This window comes from Zonotrichia albicollis, chromosome 3 (assembly GCF_047830755.1).
Source record: "Zonotrichia albicollis isolate bZonAlb1 chromosome 3, bZonAlb1.hap1, whole genome shotgun sequence".
NCBI lineage: Eukaryota > Metazoa > Chordata > Aves > Passeriformes > Passerellidae > Zonotrichia > Zonotrichia albicollis.
Window position 1 is genome coordinate 84,024,590 of NC_133821.1, and position 23,344 is coordinate 84,047,933.

The window sequence follows — 23,344 nt, forward strand, 5'->3', positions numbered from 1 at the left end:
GTCATAACCTGCCCTGAATTCCAGCAGTCAAACCCCCAAGAGCAGAGGAAGAGATTGCAGAGCTGCTGGTGCACTCAGAGCCCCATAGCCACATCCATGTGATAGCCATAAAGTTTGGAAAGGCCACACCTAGTGTTGAACCCGTGTGTTTTCAGTGCTAAAGCATAGAGCTCACAGATTCATAGAATCATAGAATGATTTGGTTTGAAAGGTACCATAAAACTCACCTACTCCAGCCCCACTGCTTTTGATGCAGCTCAGGACACAGTTGGCTTTCATGATGAGCTTCTTGTCAACTAAAATCCTCAAGTCCTTCTCCTCAAGGGCTGCTCTCCATCCATTTCCACCCAGCCTGTAGTTGTGTTTGGGATTGCCTCAGCCATGCACTTGGCCTTGTTGAACTTTGTGGGGTTTGCACTGTCCCACCCATCAGGTCTTTCAAGGTCCCTGTGGAGGGCAATCCCTTCCCTCCAGCGTGTCACCTGCACCACACAGCTTGGAGATATGATATACTGCAAATGAAAGATGCTTTGCTTTCCACATCCCTTTGAGGTCAGAGGTAAATTGTGTTCACATGAATATATAATGGAGACTTGCGCATATGATATGCTGAGGTTTTACCTACATGCCTTTCATGTTTCCTGTCATCTCTTGAAGAATTGCAGGCAAATTAACCCTCAATCAACATGACTGACAATATGTAGATATTACTTTTTTCTCTATGACAGAAAAAATAACCTACAAATCAGTAATTTCCCTCAGTGTTATCTTTTTCCTTTAAAGCTGTTGTCCATATAGGTGGTAGTCTTCATTTACATGTTTGTTGCAAACAAATGTCAATTGAACCTGTCGAATAAGGATTTTGCAAGAGCTGTTTGAGGCAAGCAGTCAACATTTAGTTTGTGTGATTGATTAACTACTCCAGGATTTTTATAAATTATGAGAACTTAATGCTTAACAACCAGAAATGGGAATTAATTTTTAAAGTAACTGAGAACGATAAATAAAAGGTTTTCTATGCTTTCACCCTTCTGAAAGCAATTCTGGATTTTAATGTCTGGGCCTTATTATGGACCAATTAATGGCCATTTTTTCTACAGCTTTCAGGATGCACTTACTATGCTATGATCCATTTCTGAAACAAAGGTTGCAGCCTCTGCTATGTTTATACCACACTGAAAATTAGAGCTTCATTTAGGTACCTAAAGAGTCCATGAGTGTGTTGAAATTGTGACTTTAAACACAACATTTTGGCAAAATTTACTGGAAGTTCAAGCCAGAGCTCATTTCATTCTGCCAGTCCTGTGATAGAATTTTTATAGGACAGCAGAGATCTTAGTGTTTTTTGTGAGACGTAGTTGTCCAAGGAGCACAGGAGAGATTGAGATTATTACTAGATGAAAACCAGGACTACAAAAAAAGAAAGCACTGTAAATTTTTCTCTTTTTCCTTTTTCCCTTTCCTGTTTCCTTTCTTTTTAATTTCCTCTTCCTCTTTTTTCCTGTTCTCTGTTTTCTGATTCATTTTTTTAAATCTTGCCTTTTAATGATATGTGCAAGAGCATTTACAAAATGTCTGATTCCATCCCTGCATGAATGAGAAAGGAAGCAGAAGTTTTTAAATTTCATATTTTTCTTCCTACATTTACTCGAAATAATTGCATTAGAGTGCACTCAATTCCTTTTTTCTTCAAGTTGTCTTTCAACACTGTATTTTTATAGTGATTGAATGTATGTAAATATATGCAGCTGTATGAATGAATGTTATAAATGAACATTTTCCCTCACTGAAGGTTCTTTCTTGAGAAAATAAAATAACATTTCCAGGAAATACATAGGCATTTTTACAGTCACCCACTGCAGCCATCAAATAAAACAGTTGGGACAGATTTTTACCTCTTCACCTGTACTTTGCAGACCAATCACAGCACGGCCAAGTCCCCCACTAAACCATGGCCATCGACACATCTTTTAAAAATCTGCAGGGATGGTGACTCAACCACTTCTTTGGCAGCCTGTTACAATGCTTGACAAGCCTTTTAATGAGGATTTTTTTCCTAATATGTAATCTAGAGTTGCCCTGATGCCACTTGAGATCTATTGTCTTATTGCTTATTACTCTGAAGGAATAAACAACCTCCTCTTCACTACAGCCTCCTTTCATGTAGTTGCAGAGAGCAATATGCAGCCTTCTGCTCTCTGGGCTAAACAACCCCAGCTCCCTCAGCTGCTCCTCATAGAATTTGTCTTTTAGACCCTTCACCAGCTTTGTTCTCTGGACTTGGTCCAGCAGCTCAATATTCTTTAAATGAGTGGCCCAGAACTGGATGCATCATTTGAGGTGCTTCCTCACCAGTTTCTGTCCTGCTGGCCTTCCCCCTGATTCTTTTCCAAAAACATTCAGCCCTCTTGCCACCATCATTAACCTCTGGGCAACCAAAGCACTTTCTGACATGCAGAGCTACCCCACCACCTCTCCTTCCTTTTCCATCCCTTCTGAAGAGATCATAGCCATCCACTGCAGAGCTACAACCTCTTTTCCCTTTCATTTGATGGCATGAGAACAGGGAATGTACCTTAAGTGCTCTTTCTCTTTCCTGGCTGAGTTCAGGTCCACAGACAAATAAACATGCTGATCCTCAGTTTTGAAGTATCACATGGTGAACATCCATGTTCATGCTGATGGTTGTTTTGCATATTGTCCTTTACTTCCTCCACAACAGCTGCTCATTTTCCTGCAGGCTTTATGGAGAAAGACATACTTGTTATTTCTCTGCCAAAACACTCCTCCTTTCCTCTTCCAGTTCTTAGCCCACAGAAAGCTTTCTTAAAGGTCATGCAGGCACATGTGATATCAATGTTTGTGTGAATACATGCTTGTATGAATATTCATGGCATTTTCACATTCGACAACTGTTCCAACAAACAGAATTTCTCTCATATGAATGCTTTAAAGAAAATAAATGTGGTCATAACTAAAAAGGAAGTATTCTTCTTGTATTTGGGGAGAAATATTTACAGTTACAAAAGTGTTTTTGCTGGACAGCAACTAGTACAAAGGAACTTGTCATGTGGTGAAGACTGAAGGCACTGATCAAACAATCCTTGAAGCTTTACCAGCATATAGACTAGCCAAACATTCTTAGATTACTGAGTATGTACTATATTGGGAATAACCTTAAGAGGAGCATAATATGCCTGTACAGCAACTCAGATATTTCAAGCCTGTATCACCAGGATTTGTTGGTTTTTTGGGTTTTTTTACCAGGAACCAAGTCTGCAATAAAATGTCATAAATCAAAATCCTTTTGAAAATTGATCCCTCTATCATTTTCCTTGTTTTCATGAGGCCATGAGATGAGAATATAGAAGAAAATTACACTTATGATATGAAACGTCCTTTTCTAATACAGTATGTTACAGGAAATGACCATGAAAAAATGTAGATCAACAGGAGGCAGAGAGAAAAAAATAGTTCATAAGTGTTCAATTTCTTCCCTATAACTATGTAGACCCATAAGACTTTCAGGTGAATATCTCTGTAGGGTTCCATAGACTTCAGACAAAGACACAGTGTGAATACCTGCAATTTCTGTCAGTTTGCCATACTTTTGTAGAAGCTAACTAGCATTGTACTTCTGCAAGTACAGTCCAGTATATGAAATCTTCACAAATATTAATTACAATTTTATTTTTAAAAATTAATAAGCTAGAGACTCAAATAACACACATTCATATTAGGCCACTAGAAAGTCGTGCAGAAATGCATAAGCTAAAAGCCAAGAGATAGGTTTGGACATTTAGATGGTTTTCCATAGCAGAAACCAATGACTTCTCTATTATCTTTGTTTTTCCCTCTCACTCTTTGTCTGTAATTTCTTACGAGGGAAGTTTGCTGAACAATTGTATGGCATATTAGGGTCTGAGTCTCATTATGTAAATATTATGCAGATTTCTAAAGAACCAAGTGCAGTTGCAAAGTAGAGAGAAGGAATGCAAGGTTAAATGACTGCTCTCAAATTATGGGAGCATCTGTACATCTTTATATGGTGATTTTAAAAGACAGGCTGGAAGATAAACTCTGTAAGCTTTCCTTTGTCAAGTATATCTCCACCAATTAGTTTGTGGCTCAGAAGAAATTTCTTTCTTAATTACTATTTTCTTCTCCAAATATTGTTTTCATAATTTCATTTTATTTACTGTTATCTTTCTCCTTTGGCTCTTCCTTCCACTCACCACAGTCTCATCAGAGTCATAAGTTTTTATTATGTTTTCTTTTCCAGTATGACTAACTCACATTCTCCTTCTGAGAACATATTTATTACTCATTTATAATTGCAAAATACAAGCCAGTCTGTTGTATTTCAACAATTTAAATCAAGGGCAGAACAGTCTTTAGTGTGCTGTCCTCTCAAACATATTTGAAAATGAACTGTTTCACAAGTTAGAAAGTAAATTTCACTACATTCTTGGGAACCTTTTACAGGTACATTTTTTTTCAAAATCTAATTTAAATTTAAAAGAGAAGCATTTTAACATTTATACTTATTAAGCAGCCAAAAAGATGAAACAAAAACTTCAATTTCATCATCATGGTCTGAGAAAAGAGAAATGGTCTTCATGAGTGAGGAAGATCATTTTACACTAACCTAGTAGAATATTACAAGGGGCTACATTTATTGCTTTCAAAAGAATGACATGATGGGGAAGTTCTGGTAGCATAAGAATATGTATGTACTAAATAATAGAGATATTAGTATTCTTTTACAGTAAGTCTGTGCTGCAAGAAGCAATGAAGTAGCTGTCGTTAATCCAAGTACAGCTTGTCTCTTTCTCTCTCAAAGCTAAGTAAGAGTTAATTAATCTTCTGGACTCCATGAAAAACTCAAACCCCTAATCTTTTCTGGGACAAGTGTGCCTTATTTTTGTCAATATTTCTCTTCTTTTTATAGCATGCAGTATTTTCATGCTTCTCTCCCCAGGTGAAGTTTTTACCTTGGGTTGTGACAGCATCTGAATCTCATAGCAATCAAGGCTGAAGTCACCAACAGGAATTGAATTCCTTGTAATTAGTAAGCTGTTCTCATGCAGTGCTGTGAGGGCAGGGAAGAGATATCTGAAGAAACTAAAATTTCACAGAGTCAGTGCTGGTAAGAACATTTACAAGGAAGATAAATTCCTCCATAGAAGACAGAGTTATATATACCAATTAGGATATGATTTTCTATAAAGTGACAGTTGCTTATTTAGGACCCAGTAAGCAAAATATTTAAGTGAGTGCTTAAATCAGACCCTTTTCTTGAGTGAATGCTCTTTGCAAGCATGTGCTTAATTTATGTTTAATTAGGTTACTTTTACTGTTTTCTAACTTCAGTAAGCTTTCAAGGTCCTTTAATTGACACTGAAACAAACTGACATTGGGTGTTTCTATATTGATGAATGAAGAAATAATCAAAAGGAACAAATTTTTGTACCACTCATCCATACAGACATGCACCTACTGAGCACATTTCAACTCCATGTTTCAAGATAATCTGCGATTATCTTTGTAGGAAATGGTCAATGTAATGTGAATTATTTTGTGACTATGAAAAGATTGTTTAGAACTCTTCTTAAGTGCCAATAACTTGTGAATTGTGCATGCAGGACCCATAGAATCCATATCACCCTCTCTTGTTCTGCTTTGCAGGTAAGTTTTAAAGGTGGGTATCTTGCAATTTTATTGACTAGATTTGATTGGCACTGTGTTCTCTTGTAGTTTAGCCAAAAGAGGGAGCAGACCAGCATATTACAACTACCTAAAACTCTGCCTAAATGGAGGTGTCTGCAGTCATTTGAAGTTAAAATGCTGCCTCAATGAATATTAGTCAGGACACAATGGCAGTGCAGACTTTTTCAAATAGATTGCTCCTTTTTAACATCCCTCCCACCCACATGGAAGCAGCTCGAACTGATCAGCCAGACTTTTTCTGTTGGCATTATATTTGTAATTATTCAAGTCAGCATCCAATTGAAGGACTGTCATCTCTTAGTTCTGTTCAACATGCACCTGTTGTATGTCGATATTATTTATTCAGACCAGACTTCATGGTTCCCAGGTTTCTTAGATAAAACAGCTCATTGCTGAAAACTGGTTTTTTTTGTCCATGTGGAATTGTTCAGTGCTACCCTTAAATAGAAGCATGTGTATTTTTTCAGTAGTACAATATTTGTTCATGTAGTGAAGAACGTGATTCCCGCAAGTAAGCAAGGGCAATGAAATAGCTGAATGTGTAGAACATATAAACTTTAATACTGAATAAGCAGAACTTGAGTCACTTTCACAATTACTGTGGTCCACTTACTAGGCTTCTTTCTAGTAGCAATAAAATAAATGTTTTCTGAAGGGAAGAAATACTATGTTTCATGGTCTCTGAAAATCACCACACAAGATATTATTGTTCTACCTGTCAGTACTCAACATCTGTTTTACAGTTTAAGGACTATCACAATACATACCTAAAGCCATACTCTTTGTCAGAAAGGAAAAAAAGGTAAAAGGTTTTGTTCCCTTATACTATGTTTTTATTAAAACACATTTAGCTTAGATAAAATGCTATTCAACAAATGCAAGGCAGTGATTTTGTTGCTTTGGCATATAATTTATTCAGCTCATTCTTGTAGTATTCAGACACCATGAACAGAATACATTATTCAACAAATACCAACAATTACTCCTTGAATAATTTAGTTGATGAATATTTTATTCTTGTGTTAAAACCAGATCCATGTGAGGGAACTAATACTTGTGCACAGCCTGCTGGACCTTTATGGAAAGCTGCTATAAACCTAACAGCTGATATAGAACATGTCTTGAAGTTTTGGGGTACAGTGAAAGGTAAAACACATGATGGATTCTAAACCTTGCAGAAAAAGAAGTGAATGGATATCCAGGCATTAATGTTTAATTACTGCATGGGTTTGATTGTAGTAAGCAATGAAAAATCACAAAGTACAGAATGACTGACATCATGTGTTAATTATGGGGAGCAGCTAAGGGAGAAACATGAGCAAAAATGCAGCTCATTTGAAAAACAGATGAATTGAGGGGAAAAGACCTAAAATGAGAACTCAAAAAACCTCAAAATGACAGGACTTAATGGAGTTTTGGGATTTCTTCTTAAATAAAACACATAAAGATCTCTATGATACAACTGCAGCTGCATCTTCATCTATTCAGTGCGTGACTAGGTCTTCTTGTCTCTGTCCAGCTATCCCCTTCCACAAGTCAGAAAATTCCTATGTATTCACATGAACAGCATTCTCTATATCTGACAAAACATTTTCTAGATGTATATGAACAGCCAGAACCACTGATGCATTCGCCTGTCCCAGAACAGCCAAAAAAATTTGTACTCTACCACAGCAGAAACACGTGTGTTTTTTAGAAGGATCCTTCTCACTGGAACCACAATCCCGTCTGGGAGGATCTGATACATCTGGGAATGTACCTTCCAGATAGTAGTGCATATACACATATATAGGAATCAAATAATCAGGCACATCAGATGCTTTCAGTATGATCTCCCCATGTTGTATGTCCCATCACTTATAATCTCAGTCAATAGGCCTCTATGTCAGTGAAAGGCCTGCGCACAAGTAATCTGGAAATAAATTAACCTGGAAATTAAAATGGAATTTTGTAAATCCTAATCCTATGGCATCATCACAAAATCAATGCTTTTTTTCCCATGTACTAGCATATGAAAAGGTTACATTCTTGCAGCATATTCTATGTACTGCTGGCTTGGTATCTACTGATGGATAGCTTATCAGGTATCTTCCTTGAGAGTGCAGCGACTGCTGCCTTAAAATGCTCACTAAATGCAGACCTTCATCAAGGTGAGGCTGTCTTCTGTTTAGCTAAAATTATTATAAATGTTTGCTTTTGAGATCATAATATCTTCTGTATCAGTTCTCCTGCAAGTACATAATTAACCTGTCAGCCCACCCTGCAGTAATAAGTGTGATAGACGGGAAATATATTAGGGAAGAACCCGTGTGTGATATGCTTGCAAGCCTTACTTTATCCTTCAAATATTTTTCCTTTAATTAGCACTCAGGTAAAGTCAGACCTTAATGAATTAGCATATAACTGTTATCAGTAAACATTATTTTTTCATTCTGAAATGCTCAGTCAGATGAGGTACAAAAGACCTGGGTGTACCAGGGTGGGGGGGTTGTGAGGTGGGAAAGCAACTTAAGATAGATTGATACTCTTTGAAAAGTCCTGAACTTAGAGTATTTACAAAGCCTTTCTTGATAAATAAGATGTAGCATGAACTATGAAGTAAAAAATCCTGAAGGAGTAAAATTGACAAAAAACATTGTCTCAAAAATGATAACCTTGGAAAAAGAAAGTGCTTATGAAAATGGTTATGTATATGGAAGATAAACTAAAATTCTAGCTGTGACTTAGACTCTGTCACAACTCCTGGAAGGAAAAACAAGTATTGGGTGAAATTGATAATCTAAAGGTAACTGACTGATGTGAGAGTTTGTATCTCCTGCTTTTTTAAGCACTGTAACATTCAATGTCAAATTTAGATTAGATACTAGGAAAAAGTTCTTTACTGTGAAGGTGGTGAGCCACTGGAACAGTTTGCCCAAAGAAGTCTTTCTTGGGCTTTATTCCTCTCTCTTTTCCCTTTTCATTATTATTATTATTATTAAGGGGGTTTTTTTACACCCATGAGTTTTACCTCTTTTTTTGAATTCTTCTCATTTCAGTGAGGAAAGGGTATGAGACAGCATGGTACTTAGTTGTTTGGGTGTAGTTAAAACATGACATTTTCTAAAAAGGGATGCTCTCATCTAATTATTGGGAAAAAATATGCAGTGAAAAAAACTCAGAGAATCAAATTTAAGATTTTAGTTTGTTGGTGAGAGATCTGTATATGCTGCTGTAGCCAATGCCTTCTAGTGATAGTGAGTATAGTAGACATAAATAATGAGAGACAAGGTCAAGTCATGTGGGTGTTGAGCTACACTAGGATGGCTACACTACCACAAAACAGTCCAGATGAATATACACAATTCTACACTACATTGCAACAAATGGACTTTTGTATCAAAACCCAAAAAACTTTCTAAACTTTTACAGTGAATGTGGAAAATATGTCTTTCTGACTTAAGTCCTTCAGGTGACTCTTAGGTCAGCTTTCCTTCTAGCAAGACATTGTAACTTGCAGAGCAGATATTGAAATTCTGTCCCTTCTACAAGGAATGGTGGATGATCCTCTGGGTTGTTGTACATTTTAGTACACCAGCTGAAGTGCCCATTTCTTATAAGACTGTGTTAGTTCTGCCATGCCATTCCAGGCTACCTTTTATTCTTTACCTACATTTTAAAGAAGGCAGTAATTGTTTAGTCTTCTCCTCTAATAAAGGATAAAAAGAAACAGTTCTTTTAAATATAGATGTTTATCTATCCCTGACAATATTTTCCTGATCAAGGAAAAAATAAATATATCTCTACAGCTTTCTAGAGAATATGTGTCATATTTTGGAACACTTGGCCTTGGATAGATGTTATGGTGTTTTTTGAATGAGATTTTATATCATATAAATACATGATAGTTCATCCACTTAAAAATTGTGCTAGGTAAAGAAGATCTTCAGCTTTATCTTCAACATCATATGTTTAGCAGTTATTGTCATCTCTTTTCACATCTTCTTTCTAGACTGTAACTGAGAAGTTTCACTAAACTGGGAGGAAAACTATTAAAAAACTCTCCATTCTGTAAAGACTGTCAGAACAGAGTCTGCCAGAGAAACACATCAGACACATCACACAGAGACTGAAAATCCTGAGACTGGAATTCATGGCTGGGTTCCCAGATGCAGCTGGGCAATGTAGAGCAGTCTAGGCTTTCACAAGTACTGTAAAAATAACCTTTCTAAATCTCAGCTGTGCTGTTATTGCAGTATAAGAAAAAAAGGAGTGTGAGAAAGGCAGAGAAAGTCAAAGGATGCTGGACAGGGACTTCAATGAATCTGTGCCTGTGCAAGGATTTCTATTGGACCTACTCTTCACTTTATGTATCTCTACAGCAACAGAACCTGCTAAGTTCAAGGAGCTTTGAGGACTAAAAACCATTATCTAGAACTGATGTCTTAATCTTCTTCTCAAAGGGTTTGTCTGCAGGAATAATGATGAAAAGGAGATGAGCACCTCATGTATATTTGTTACAATTAAAAAATGCTTGAATTACAGGAGACATAAATTTGTTATATTCTAATCAAAGCTACAAAGCAGAGAAGAAAGAAAATAATAGTTTATTTTTAGCTATTCCTATTACTAAAATTTGCATTTGAAATTACAGAAGGGGCAGTCAAGAGGTTGTTTTTTAAGACTTCCCCAGACATGACAGGCTACAGCAAATGGATGGATGACTCATGTGCCTTCGTATGACACCCATTAATTTATACATAATGTTTGTCCTCCAAGGTGATTTTATTTTTCTTTTTATTAATCCTTATTAATATTAAAGAGAGAATAGTAAAATACTTTCTTTTTTTTTTTTCCTGGAATGCATAAATGCTATAGCTAATCATTTCCCCACAATTATCATAAAACAGCAGTGACATTTTCAGCTCTTCAAAATTATGCAAATTATTGAGTGGGTAAGTACAGTAGGTCTTTTCTCTATTAGAGCACTGCTGTTTAAAGTGGTATTGCATGTCAAGGAGGGCAAGGTGTGAGTAGTTTGATTAGAATTATCCACCCTCCACCAGCATCTCTCTCAGCTTCACGCATCTACACAGTACAGAAACCCACTGTCCTTTATTAAATCACATTTGCATTTGCAAATTCATGGAGATGGGCTAAAAAACAAGAAGCATCCAAAGGAAAGTGGGCAATCCAGATCTGCCTTGTTTTTTGTTCCATAGCACCATCATTCAGTGCACAGGTAGGCAATCTCCACACTACTCTGTGTAAGAAAAGAAAAAAAATAGGAGATGAAGAGTTGCATTTCTAAATCTAGACTGGATTTTGAACCCAGATATTCATTTTGCTCTTCATAAGCAAAACTCTTTATCTTCTTTAAAGTTATATGGCCTTGGAGTACTCAGTTGAGTCGTGGTAGAACTGAATGAAAAAACAATAAAGAATGGATCACAGTGTATTCCCCTTCAGCTCAGTCCTGGAATAGTAACAATTAATTTTTATTTACCTGGTGATCAGTTTCAAACATTACTTATAAAAAGAATTTCCACTGTTTTCCAGCTTAGCAGGCTTAGTGCAGTAGTTCTTACCAAATCTCCCAAAAAAGCAGTGACTTCCTTCTCGCTGTTCTCTTCTGCAGTGCCTTAGTTACTCAGCCTATGAACATGCACAGCAAAGCTGCAGCTCTAGACTGCTCCACGGCATCCCAGTAATGCTCACCCTGCTTGGGCTCTCCCATCTGTTTTCTGGAGTGCTTGTGTGTGTTTGTTTGTTTAGAAACCATCTGCTGTCTCGTACCTTCCTCCTCAGCTCCAGCCCTGGAGGAACAGTCTAACTCGAGCTCACAGCACAGCTCTGGAGTTCCAGGCAGTTGTGTGGGAGCCTGCTGCCCAAAGCCCTGCATGGCCTGGTGTGCCCACAGCAGAGAGTGCAGCTTTCTTGAGAGGCTCCAGAATGAAGAATGGAAGTGCCCAAAGCCCTGCATGGCCTGGTGTGCCCACAGCAGAGAGTGCAGATTTCTTGAGAAGTCCAGAATGAGGAATGGAAGTGGTGCTAGAGTGAGGTTGTGCCTTAGGGAACAAGCCCTGCTCATTAGCAGCACTCTTTACCTCAAGCCAATCCTGCTCCTGGCTTTGGAGTTAGTTATTTGAGGGTGTCTCACTGACATTCAGTATGCAGCACAAACATGCTTTTAACTTGAATATTATCAGAGATGGCATTTCCATCTCAATTTTTTAATAGGATCTAGCACTATTGGTCCATTCAAGAGACCTTTTAGGTCTCTTGTATATAGGTAAGTCTACATACAAGTAAAAGCATGAAACCAAAGGAAGTCAAACATGAAAGCAGTGAATTCTTCATTTTTTAAAAATTAAATACTGGTTGCTTTTCATGTCCTTCTAAGCCAGTTAAGTGGAAACATGACTCCCCTGAACGATCTACACGAGAAGGCTCAATGCACATTGCTACTCTCTCTTTCAATGTTTCACTGAGATTTTAAATTCTAATAGCTGAACAGTTTCATTTCCTTTCTAACATTTAGACAGAGGGTATTTTTACAGCTTTTAAATAGAAGAAATAAAGCCAACTATATTCTTATCTCCTATTTTCAATTTAGCTTCAGAAATTAAAATTTCTACCATATAATTGGACCAAATTTATCTACAGCTTTCCTGTGCTTTTCATACTGTATACCCATGCTTCAAATAGAAATTCAAGGCTATGATCAAGTACAAATCACCTATTGTCATTGAATAGAGCATTATAAAACATTGATGTATTTCCTCCTTTTTAGCTGTTTTTTCCAAATGGTTTCATGGTCACAATGGACACCTATGAAATCTGTTAAAAAAAAAAAAAAAAAAAAAAAAAAAAAAAAAAAAGCATCTCTCCTTACAAAGTGATGCTGTAGTATTCTTTGCCAATTCTTTGCCAGTCCCAGTCACAAATACAGGCTGGGCTGCAAATGGATTGAGATCAGACCTGGAAAAAACAGCTTGGGGATGCTGGTTGATGAGAAGCTGAACATGCCCTGGTAATGTGTGTTTGCAGCCTGGGAAGCCAACAGTGTCCTGAGCTGCATCAAAAGCAGATTGAGGGAGGTGATTCTGCCCCTCTGCCCTCATGAGACTCCACCAGGAGTACTGCATCCATCTCTGGGACCCCCAGCAGGCAGGGGACATGGACCTGTTGGGATGAGACCAGAGGAAACCAAGAAGATGATCTGGGGGCTGGAGCACCTGTCCTATGGAGACAGGCTGAGAGCTGGGGTTGCTCAGGCTGGAGAAGAGAAGGCCCCAGAGAGACTTTATGGCACCTAAAGGGGGTATAAGAGAGCTGGAAAGGGACTTTTTACAGTATTGACAGGCAAAGCTGATAGAGAGTAGATTTAGATATGGACATAGGAGAAAGCCTTTACTGTGAGGGTGGTGAGGCCCTGGCACAGACTGCCCAAAGTCCTTGACATCCCAACCCTGGAAGTGTTCAAGGCCAGCTCAGGATGGGGCCCTGGCTTTAGTGAAATCCCTTCCCATGGCAGTGGGCCTGGAACAGGATGACCTTTAAGGTCATTTTCAACCCAAGCTGATCTGTGAGTCATGCAAGTAGAATCCAATCTTTAACATAAAGCTCTTCTTGTATATGAAAAAGTACTAGTTTATTCAGGAATATTTAATATAAAGAGAAAATAGTTTTGCACATTTTTATAGAAACATACTGTACATTTTAAGAGTTTTGGGATGTTCTTTCCCTTCATTTTTTTTTCTTCGATGTTGAAAATTAAATTCTGTAATAGAACTGTCAAGCCGAACATTGATACATGCTTAAGGGAGAATATAGGGGCCTTATTTGCATCTTCTTTGTGTTCCCTGTGTTATCCCGACAATTTTCTGAAATAGTAGTTAATATCTGCCTTGCACCCATCTCCTGGCCTCCCCACCTCCAAAGCCTTGGCTGCTGAACTTGAGCTGAGTAGTGAGACACAGAGGCGACAGACACCAACATCTGAAATCCACAGAAGAGCATCAAGGCAGGTTTAGGTGAGTGAATGAAACAGCACCAGGGCTCAGACACCAGGAGGTTCAGTCATCCATACTTTTAACTTATTAACCAGCCCTTGGCATGCTTTTGTCCAGGTCTGGGTTAGCACTATCCCATGGAGCTCCCAGGGGTGCTCAGGGGTCAGAAATAAGCAAGGGCAACCCCCATTAGAGAGCTGAGACACAAGCTCCTAGTTTTGGAAGATGAGAGTTTAGTAGGATAGATGGAACTAGATGGTGTCAGTCAGCCTCAGGGTCAAAATAGTGTTGCCCTTACTATTCAATTTACTGGTACAGATGCTGCCTCAGGCTCCTGTCTATTTCCAGGGACAGAAATAAATTCTGTACAAGCTTGTCTTTTCCCTATGATAAGGACAAAACACTGCTGTTGATGACATTTTTGTTATATGTGAAATTGGCAGGATGTAAACAAATGGGAAAACAACAGAAGGTATTGTCCAGGCTCCATCACTTGAAAGCTGGTTCAAAGAAAAAAATTTGCTGTGAATAAAGAACTTTTGAAACCAGTGATATGGAAGCTTGACTACCCCTTGCAGACTGTTCTTTGAGCCCAATGTACATAAAACTGCCATGTTTCAAATGATAAAAACAAAAAATATCCCTTTTATTTTTTTTTCTTCAGTCTCCATCACCAGGAGTATGCACTCCATGGAGAAGGACGTGGGATGCTTGTGCTTTCACCACATCCTGATGCTGCATCTCTCTCTGTCCATTCATTGTGCTGGAAGTAAGGTTACATCAACCCTCTGTGCAGGCACCAAGAAAGATAAAAAAGACAAGCAGTACTGTTACTGATACCAGACACACTTTAAGACATCTTGGTACAGCTACAAAGCTCTTCAGTGAATGGAGGGAGAATAAAAAAGAACTGAAAATATATCTGTCAGAAAACATTGAGTTGAGGGCCCAGAAAAAGTTCAAGACACAAACCCCAAACCTTTAGAGAACAGTAAAGACTTTTGGGGGCAAGAGAGGATGGGGACGACTAGGAATATTCTCTATGTTTAAGCAAAAGGCTATAATTGCTCTTTTGTGTCTTATGACAAAAGCATTTATCCCAGAAGTATGCTGGTTCAGATACTTTCTGAAATAATTTAATTTTTCACGAGTACTTGGAAATAGGCAGAAATGTTCTCACACATTTAATTCTTTTTGGGAGGGTGGGTGGATTATATTGTCTGGAATTTACATTTAACTTCTCAGTTTGAAAGGTACTTGTGTTCTTTTCAGGAAAGCAGAGTGTATAGCACTTGGATTTAACTTAGATTCAAAGAATATTTTACCAAATAGGAGCTGTAGTAGCTCTGACAAAGTTAATCACTCAGCCCATAGAAGTTCAAGCCTGATGTAGAAATTTAAAACAACAGATGTCTATTTTTACTTTTATTTTTACTTTTGACATGTGGAGGAGAAAAAATAAAAGAAGAAAGGCAGGAACTCGGTTTATTTAAACTTATTAAGTTGGTCTTACAAACCTAGACCCTCACTGATGTTCTAGCAGTGAATCCACCTGCTCTCCAATACTGTCTGCCCTTGTAGGCACCCAAGATTTAATCACACATTCTCTGCATCATCCCATTGCTTTTCTTCACTGAATTTATTGGGAATGCATTTCCCTCTGACATTGCAGGTGAAGTACCACCATATCTAGGTGCCTGGGTTACACATACAGCAAGGCTCTTCACTCACTGCACACCATAAGGAAAAATTCAATTTCTTGGGAACCATGTTCTAGGCCAATCCTCCCTTTTTGCTCCCAAATGAACAGGAAAATAAAGTACTTCACCAGATCATCTTTTCACTTTATTCCTTTAGTCAGTTTTAGTTTCTGCCTGTAAGAAGCAGATAAACTTCATGAAGAAAAATCAAGGAAAACTCCAAGCTCCATTCAAGGTTTTTCAAAAATGTTTGCCTTTTAAAAGTTCCATGATACCCTGTATGGACTGTCATACAAATTTTGGACTGAAATGCTACAATACATTTTTGTTAAATCAACTTCTCCTCAGATTCAGTGAGTTAGAAATTGAAATCTAACAGCCTTGGAGAAAAATATTTAAAATACAAAGAAATGGAAAAAGAGCTTAATGCCATTTTCTGTTAAGTCAGGTTTGTTTAGCTGACTCTTCCTCCATCCTGAATTTTTAAAATATGAGTAGACTAAAGTATTTGTTTTAAAATACAGTATTGCCTTGATAAAATTATTGGGTTTTTTTTCCTTTTTTGTGATGTCCTAAATGGTTTTAACCCATATCTTAACCCATAGATTCAGACATGCCATCATTGGTTAAATTTCTTCATGACTTTGCAAACAGCTACAGCCTCTTGTGGAGACATTGTGCAGACTCTGTAAAACAGTGCTAACACCTGAGGTTATGTCCCAACCCAGCACAGTGGCATTACCAGTGACCCAACGCAGAGAGCTGGGGAGAGGTAGGTGTTTTCTTCCTAATGAAGGACTAAAAAGTGATCTTACTCAAGCTGCCATTACACCATTACAACTCAGTGGGCTTCAGTGGAAATCCTCCTGGATTATTTCAGATAGATTAAACTTAACTCTCTTAACGTTATAATTACTGAATGTGGACATCCACAATTTTAAAGCACCTTGAGAACATTAGTTAAGCTCCTGAATCTCTCTTTCCATGGTTTCCCAAGTGGAAAATAAATTAATATGGTTTATAGACATTTAAATCATCACCCAGGAATATTCCCCAAATTTGTGTAAAATCACACAGCAAATCACCATCCAGGTCAGATACAGAACCTGTTCTCTTAAGCTTTGGTACTACATTTTATCCTCTTTTAGAACAATAGACTTAAACTCTTACAGATTATTACTTTTATCTTAAACAGTCTCTTACCTCAAATGGCTGCTGAGTTCTCAGTCGGGCCATTTAACATAAGTGCCTGCTCTAGTTATTCAGTCCATTAAAATAGAAATCAGACTACATTACCCAGAATACACTTAAGCCTCCCACAGCCTGCTCAGTCACAGAGGCACTCTGCCAATAAATAAACTCTCTACAGTGTCCCCTACTAAAACCATTTAGGAGTTCTATGATAAAATATATGAATACATATGTTTGTACAAACCCAACAGCCAATATCTGAATCATAAGGTAATTTAGGCAGACAAGCACTTGCTGATGCATGTTGGGTTGGATATTTCATTACCCATTACTAATTCCTGGGATGCTGTTAGCAATCTTCCTAACTTCTTTCTCTATCCACATAGTTCTTTGCTTTGAAAACACAGATATTATTTTCTTTGGCTGTAGGACATTTGTGCTTTTGAAATTTATCTGGCCATGGGATGCACAGGATGTTTTGTGTGTGTGGTTCTTGGACACATAAAGAGAGTTAAATCGCACATGAGCAAGGTTGGCAATTCCCTAACTAATAGATAGGAGAAAAGACCAGTGAAAAAATCCCTAATGCCTGCTTTACTAAATTCCTAAGCTAAGTTACTTTTTATCATTGCCAGCACTGGAGAAAGTTCAGAGCTGTGAGAGGAGGTAGATGGCGTGAGAAATTATATGTTTAAAATCACATAGATGGCTCCTCAAGGCTAAGTCACAGTTCTACCTTTCCTGTGGAGGCAGCGGAACCAGCAAAACTGATTCTGAAATATTCTTCCCCATTTCTTCCTTCCACCACTTTTGCTTCATCTGCTGCCATGGCATGAACATGACAGTCCCAGGTCTTTGTCCTGAGAGCAGCAAAATGAAGATTTGCCTGTATTGACTTGAACTGACTCTAAGCACACCTTTGCTTAGTAAATTCAGGAGTCAGTCAGGTAACACGTGAATTACTAGTCCACAGTCCTGCAGGTAATTGAATGCCCTCAACACTCATATGCAAAATGTCTGACTTTGCAAGACCCGAGCTCCATAAAAATAAACATAATCAAATTCAGACAGCATTTGCTTGCCAATTACTGGCAGATTTGTACCATTTATGGTCAGTCCATTATGACACAGCTCTACAAATTGAATTTGATACAGAAAATGTTAAGAAGGAAGGATCTTTGGCTTCAATTTATCCAGAACAAATGGGCAAATGGAAAAAATCAAATCTGAATTTGTAGTTACAAGGCAATTTGGACAAATGTTAGGCTATACTGCCCTATCTGTGGAGCAAAACATGATCCAAACTATCTCAATGCATTGAGATTATATCATTTGATGACAGCATCTAGAACTGTGGCAGCACAAGCAATCTGGTGTTCAGGACATTTCCTGAATTTTGGTCAAAAGCTTTTTCTTTTTTTTAGCTCAAATATATTTGTTGGTTTAGATTGCACATTTACAGTGTAAAAATGAAACAAACTGTCCTAGATGAGAGGAAAGATGCCTGTGGTATAATTGATTTGCCAATTGCCTTGATTACTGTAGAAATGTTCAGCACTTTTTCCTCCTCAGGGAGATTTTATCTTGAAAAACTATGCCAAGAGACAGACACACTTGTACAAGTTAATCTGTATTTTATAATGGATAGGATTTAAAAATGCCCTGTGAAAAATGTGGTATTTGCACTGTATTGTCTCTGTCTGGATGCCAGGTACCCACCAAAGCCTCTCTGTCACTCCCCTCTGCAAATAAGCAGGAGACAGAAAATGTTATGGAGGGTTCACAGGTTGAGATAACGATGGGAAGAGAGATAATCTACCGATTACCCTAATGGGCAGAACACATTTGACATAGGAAAATCAATTGAATTTATTACCAATAAAAATAAGAGCAGGATAATGAGAAGTAAATATTAAAAACAACCCTCTCTCACCCCTTCCTCCTTCCCAGCTCCACCTGTTTCCCCAGAGGTGCAGGGAGACAGGGGGTTAGGGTCAGTTCATCGCACATGGTTCCTGCTGCTGCTCAGGGAAAAGAGACCTTCCTCAAGGACAGCTCTCCATGAACTTCTCCAGTGTATGTTCTTCTCATGGGTTACAGTTCTTTCTGAGCTGCTCCAGCATGGGTTCCTTTCTGCAGGGTGCAGTCCTTCACCTGCTCCAGGGTGGATCCCCCACAGGGTCACAAGTCCTGACAGGAAATCTGCTCCAACATGGGCTTCTCTCTCCACAGATCTGCTGGTCCCTGCCATGGGGTCACAGCCTCCTCTCGGCATCCACCTGCTGCTCCAGGGTGGGGCCCTCACAGAATGAAGGTGGATCTCTGCTCCCACAAGGAGCCCCATAGGCTGAAGGGGCACAGCTGCTTCACCATGGCCTGCACCATGGGCTGCAGGGGAATCTCTGCTTCAGCTCCTGTTCCTGCTTCTCCACTGACCTTGGTGTCTGCATGGTTGTTCCTCTCACACATTTTCACTCCTCTCCTCTGAGCACAATTACAGCAGTACAATAACGTTTTTTTGCCTTCTTAAATATGTTATCACAGGCTGATTGGCCCAGCCTTGGTCAGAAGTGGGTCCAATTTGGAACCAGCTGGCATTGGCTCTGGAGGACAAGGGGGAAGTTTGTGGCAGCTGCTCACAGAAACCACCCCTGCAACCACCCCCACTCCCAAAACCTGGCCACACAAACCCAAAACACTACAATAGCAACTTAGTTTGTGGAAGAGGTTGTAGCTTTAAAATAATTTCCCTTCTCTAGAATAAAAAAACCCACCTCTTTCATCATTTCCTCATTTGAGTGAATGCTCCAGGCCCATTAGTTGTCTTCATGGCCCTTTGTTGTACTCTCTCCAGTAGTTCCATATCTTTCCACAGAGAAGAGGAAATTCACACAGCAAAAATACTGTTGTTCTTGTGAGGACCACATATCAATTTGAGAACTGACACAGGTCTTCAGATCTGTTGTATGGATTTCATCTCATCCAACTTTATGGATAGCATCCTGCTTAGACTACTGACATCTAAATTCAAGTCCACAAGGAATAGTCTAAATGCATTCTGAGAGGTAGAATGCAATAGCTTAAACACCTAGGACCTAGAAGACCCTACCTATCTTCATCTGTCACAAATTCTAGAAGAGGATATTTCTTCTAATTCCCTTCTCATATGTGTTAGTCTGGTGTGGATGCCTTAAATACTTTGGGGTGGTCTCAGATGTAGATGTGTGGTTATTAACTGTAATGGAATTATAGTGCCTGCAGACTGCTAAAGGTAGGTGATTTAATCTCAATCTGCTCACTACTGAAATCAACAGTAAAGACATCGTCACTGATGATAGTTACTCAAGCAATCCTAAAGGGGTATTTTTCTATAGTCATTGGAGAAAATCTGGCCATTCTAGCATGTAATTTTTCTGGTATTTGCCAGGAAGTGACTCCCTCCTCCTTTAAAAGGACACTTTCATATTTTGTTGGAGAGATCCTGTTTCTTATTTCAACACCTGCAATGTGCATGGGAGCTTCCACTTTACAAAACCATGTCAGACTGGCTTTGTTCTTCCAGAGTTTGCTCAGCTGCACATTTCACCGGGGCTTGTAAAAGCCCAGCAACTGCTTGCTGCTTAATGCTGCAGTTTGAAAATCTTCTCCACTATTTTCCCCAGTGAATTTTAGAAGGCTGTTCCCATCCTCTGGCACTCACAGGAAGGTGTTTGAAGGAAGGTCAGCTCCCAGTTGTTTAAGTAGGGCAAGTCAAAGCAAGGTAAAGGAAGGTCATCCAAAGTAGTGGAGACAACAATTGACTGGAAGTCAGCAGCAGCATAACCCTGCTCCAATCAGTATTGTCTCTGAGCTGAAGAGCTTTAATGAGAAAAAAGGATTATTAACTTCCAAGTGTTGCAATGACAGCTTGTTTATCCCCTGTGGACACATGGTATGCTCACATGGCATGGCAGAGCACAGAACAATGTACACTTAGCCAGGTGCTAAGTACAACATCTCCTTACAATTCACTTTGCCCACATCCTGACTGAAGGGTGGGCAAGAACAGAGGGTTTCTAGCTAAAGTGAATACAGTGTAAGGTCATCATTAACCCCTCTGTGCCTGTTAATATGATTTACAACAATGGACAAGTACAAGCATCAGCAAAACTTCCATGGACAAATTATAATCCATAATAAAACTGTACAGAATACAATCATTAGAATTCTGGGACTGGTTTCAAAATATTTAATTTTTAAAGTTTCTAAAGTTGACCTTGAAAATTCCCCTCTCCCCTTGCCATCCCTTCCTGTGATCAAACATTCTCAGTCATCACAAACTGCACACATCACATGAATTTTCCCACATCTCATACAAAAGACAAAGTCACCTTGCAATTTTAACCTCAAATAAAACCAACTAAAACAATTTCCTATTTTCATTGCCACCAAATTTAACACTGAAAAGAGAAGCTGACAACACAGGAAGACCCTTCAGACCTCCATTGTAATCCTTTCCTTTCTGACCCTTTCTAGCTCTGTTTAGCTTTCAGTGCCTTCATCTCTTAAATATGATTTATCAGTCCTTTTTGCAGTCAGCCTTGTCCTCTTCAGCGCAGAGTGCCATTTTCACAGAGTTGTCCTTCTGGGGGAGTAGGAATCCTTATCACAGACCTGCAAATAACTTCACCACTTGATATTAAGAAGTTCTGTTAAAGAGATACAAAATCCTTTTCTTTAGAGAGAGTAGTTTTAATCTTCTTTAGCAATTGTTTCTCACAGTATCACCTAACCTTTTCACAACTTGATGTGATGGGGTGGGAAAAGGGACACCTATAAGCCAAATTTCCAGATGAGCACATTTCACAGTTTTCTATTCAGTTGTAGCCACTGGTCTTCATCACACCTGAGTTCTAGCATCCTGCTCATTATTTCCCCTGCCAGTCAAGAACAAGAAGGATACAAGTACTATTTGCCTTTCCTGACAAGTATGAAATAGATTCCAGTGGAGCATGAACCTGACAGAAGTCTACAGACTTTGGGTTAGGTGAAGACATAGTGGTACTGGACATCAGAATGTACTGTCAAGACTGGTCATTTGCTAGCTAAAGAGAAGTGTGTTATAGCAGTGGATATGTTTAGATATAAAAGGAAGGGAAGATAGGTGTGAAAGTTACCTTAATTTCATTTCCAGTTATAGTATTGGTGGGAAATGTCTTTCAGTATCCTTCACTGTTTTTTTAGAAATTCTTGTCACTGAAACACTGATAGTGTGACACACTCTGTGCTCTATTCCCACTGAGAACCTGCAACTTTCTCTTTTCCTTCACAAAATTTACCAAAGATTTGTATCTAAAATTTTGCTACTTCTATCTCACATTATTAGCACAAAAAATTCAGGACCTGGATATACTCAGAGACATTTAAGAAATTCCTCTCTTTGTGACATTGGTACCATTGGGCAGATAAAGAAAATGTATAACATTTAAAAAGTATAAATAAATTTGACCTACTCAATTTCAAAACTGGGGTCCTGAAAACATCTACTTGTCTTCTTTCCGACTTCTAAAAGTATCTGATTTCCCTGATCATGTACTTCTTAATGTTTTGGGGGGAAGTGAGAAACTAATCTGATGTGAAAGTTCAGTCAGGTAGATTCTCCTCTAAAGTATCTTAATGTTTTAAAATCTGCAACTGGATTCTTCTCACATAGAATATCTAGAAATAAACCACCTTCTTATTTAACTAAAGTCTCTTTGCTACTGATGGAGTCAAGTACCTCTACAGGCAGGTCACTTCATCCAAGGACATCCCTTATGAATCAGTCTGTGACAATATCTGTCCTCCACTGGATGAAGAGAGAAACAGAGGCATGAATTCAGGAAGAAGTTCAATGCAATATAATTTTTTTCACAACAATAGTGGTGCAAGGTATATTAATCTTCTCAAGCTCCTATCCTGTACCATTTCCCTCCTTCATATGCACTGAAAGAACTGATTTTTTTCCAAATTTTGTTGTCGAGTCCATGCTTTAAACTCAAGTTGATGATAAACCAAATATTTTCCCAAACCATAGACTTGGACTTTCATAACTAACTTGTAAATATTTCCATGAGATAACTCTTGCTAATGCACACACTACACTACTAATCAGAACATTTGGCAAGGAGTCTAGAAGTCCTAGGAATCATATTTTTCTCTAGTAGGTTTATTTCTGATATCTTTACCTCACTGTGTCCAAAATCCAAATTACAAAGTTTCCTTCTTGTCCAGAGTGGGGACATTTCTACCACTATAAAAAAAAAATCAATATTTTTAAAATGTTCTTTCATTAATAGGAAGAGCAATGTTTCTATGTGCTGACCAATTTTCCATGTTTGTTTTTTTTTTTTTCAGGGGGGCTGGCATTTGATCTTTTTGTTTGTGTCACCTACTTTCCTCAAGATTAATAAGGTGGCCTAATTAATGCTCCATTCTCAGAACCAGGCATCCTGAAGTTAAAAATATCGAGCTTTACAGTTCTGTAACTGATCTTTTTAGGCTTACCCTGCTTAAAATAGTCCATTTATAATTTGCTAATGTGGAGCCAAGTTTTCAAACACTTCTCCAATATTGGGGTTCATCAGCTGGAGGATGAAGGAAGTCTGCATCAGGCCCAGTGTAACTCTCCAGTTTGCAAAAAAAGTACTGCTTCTAATGAACACTAATTATAATTGGGGAAAGATGAGCTGTGGATTCAACAGAGGGGAA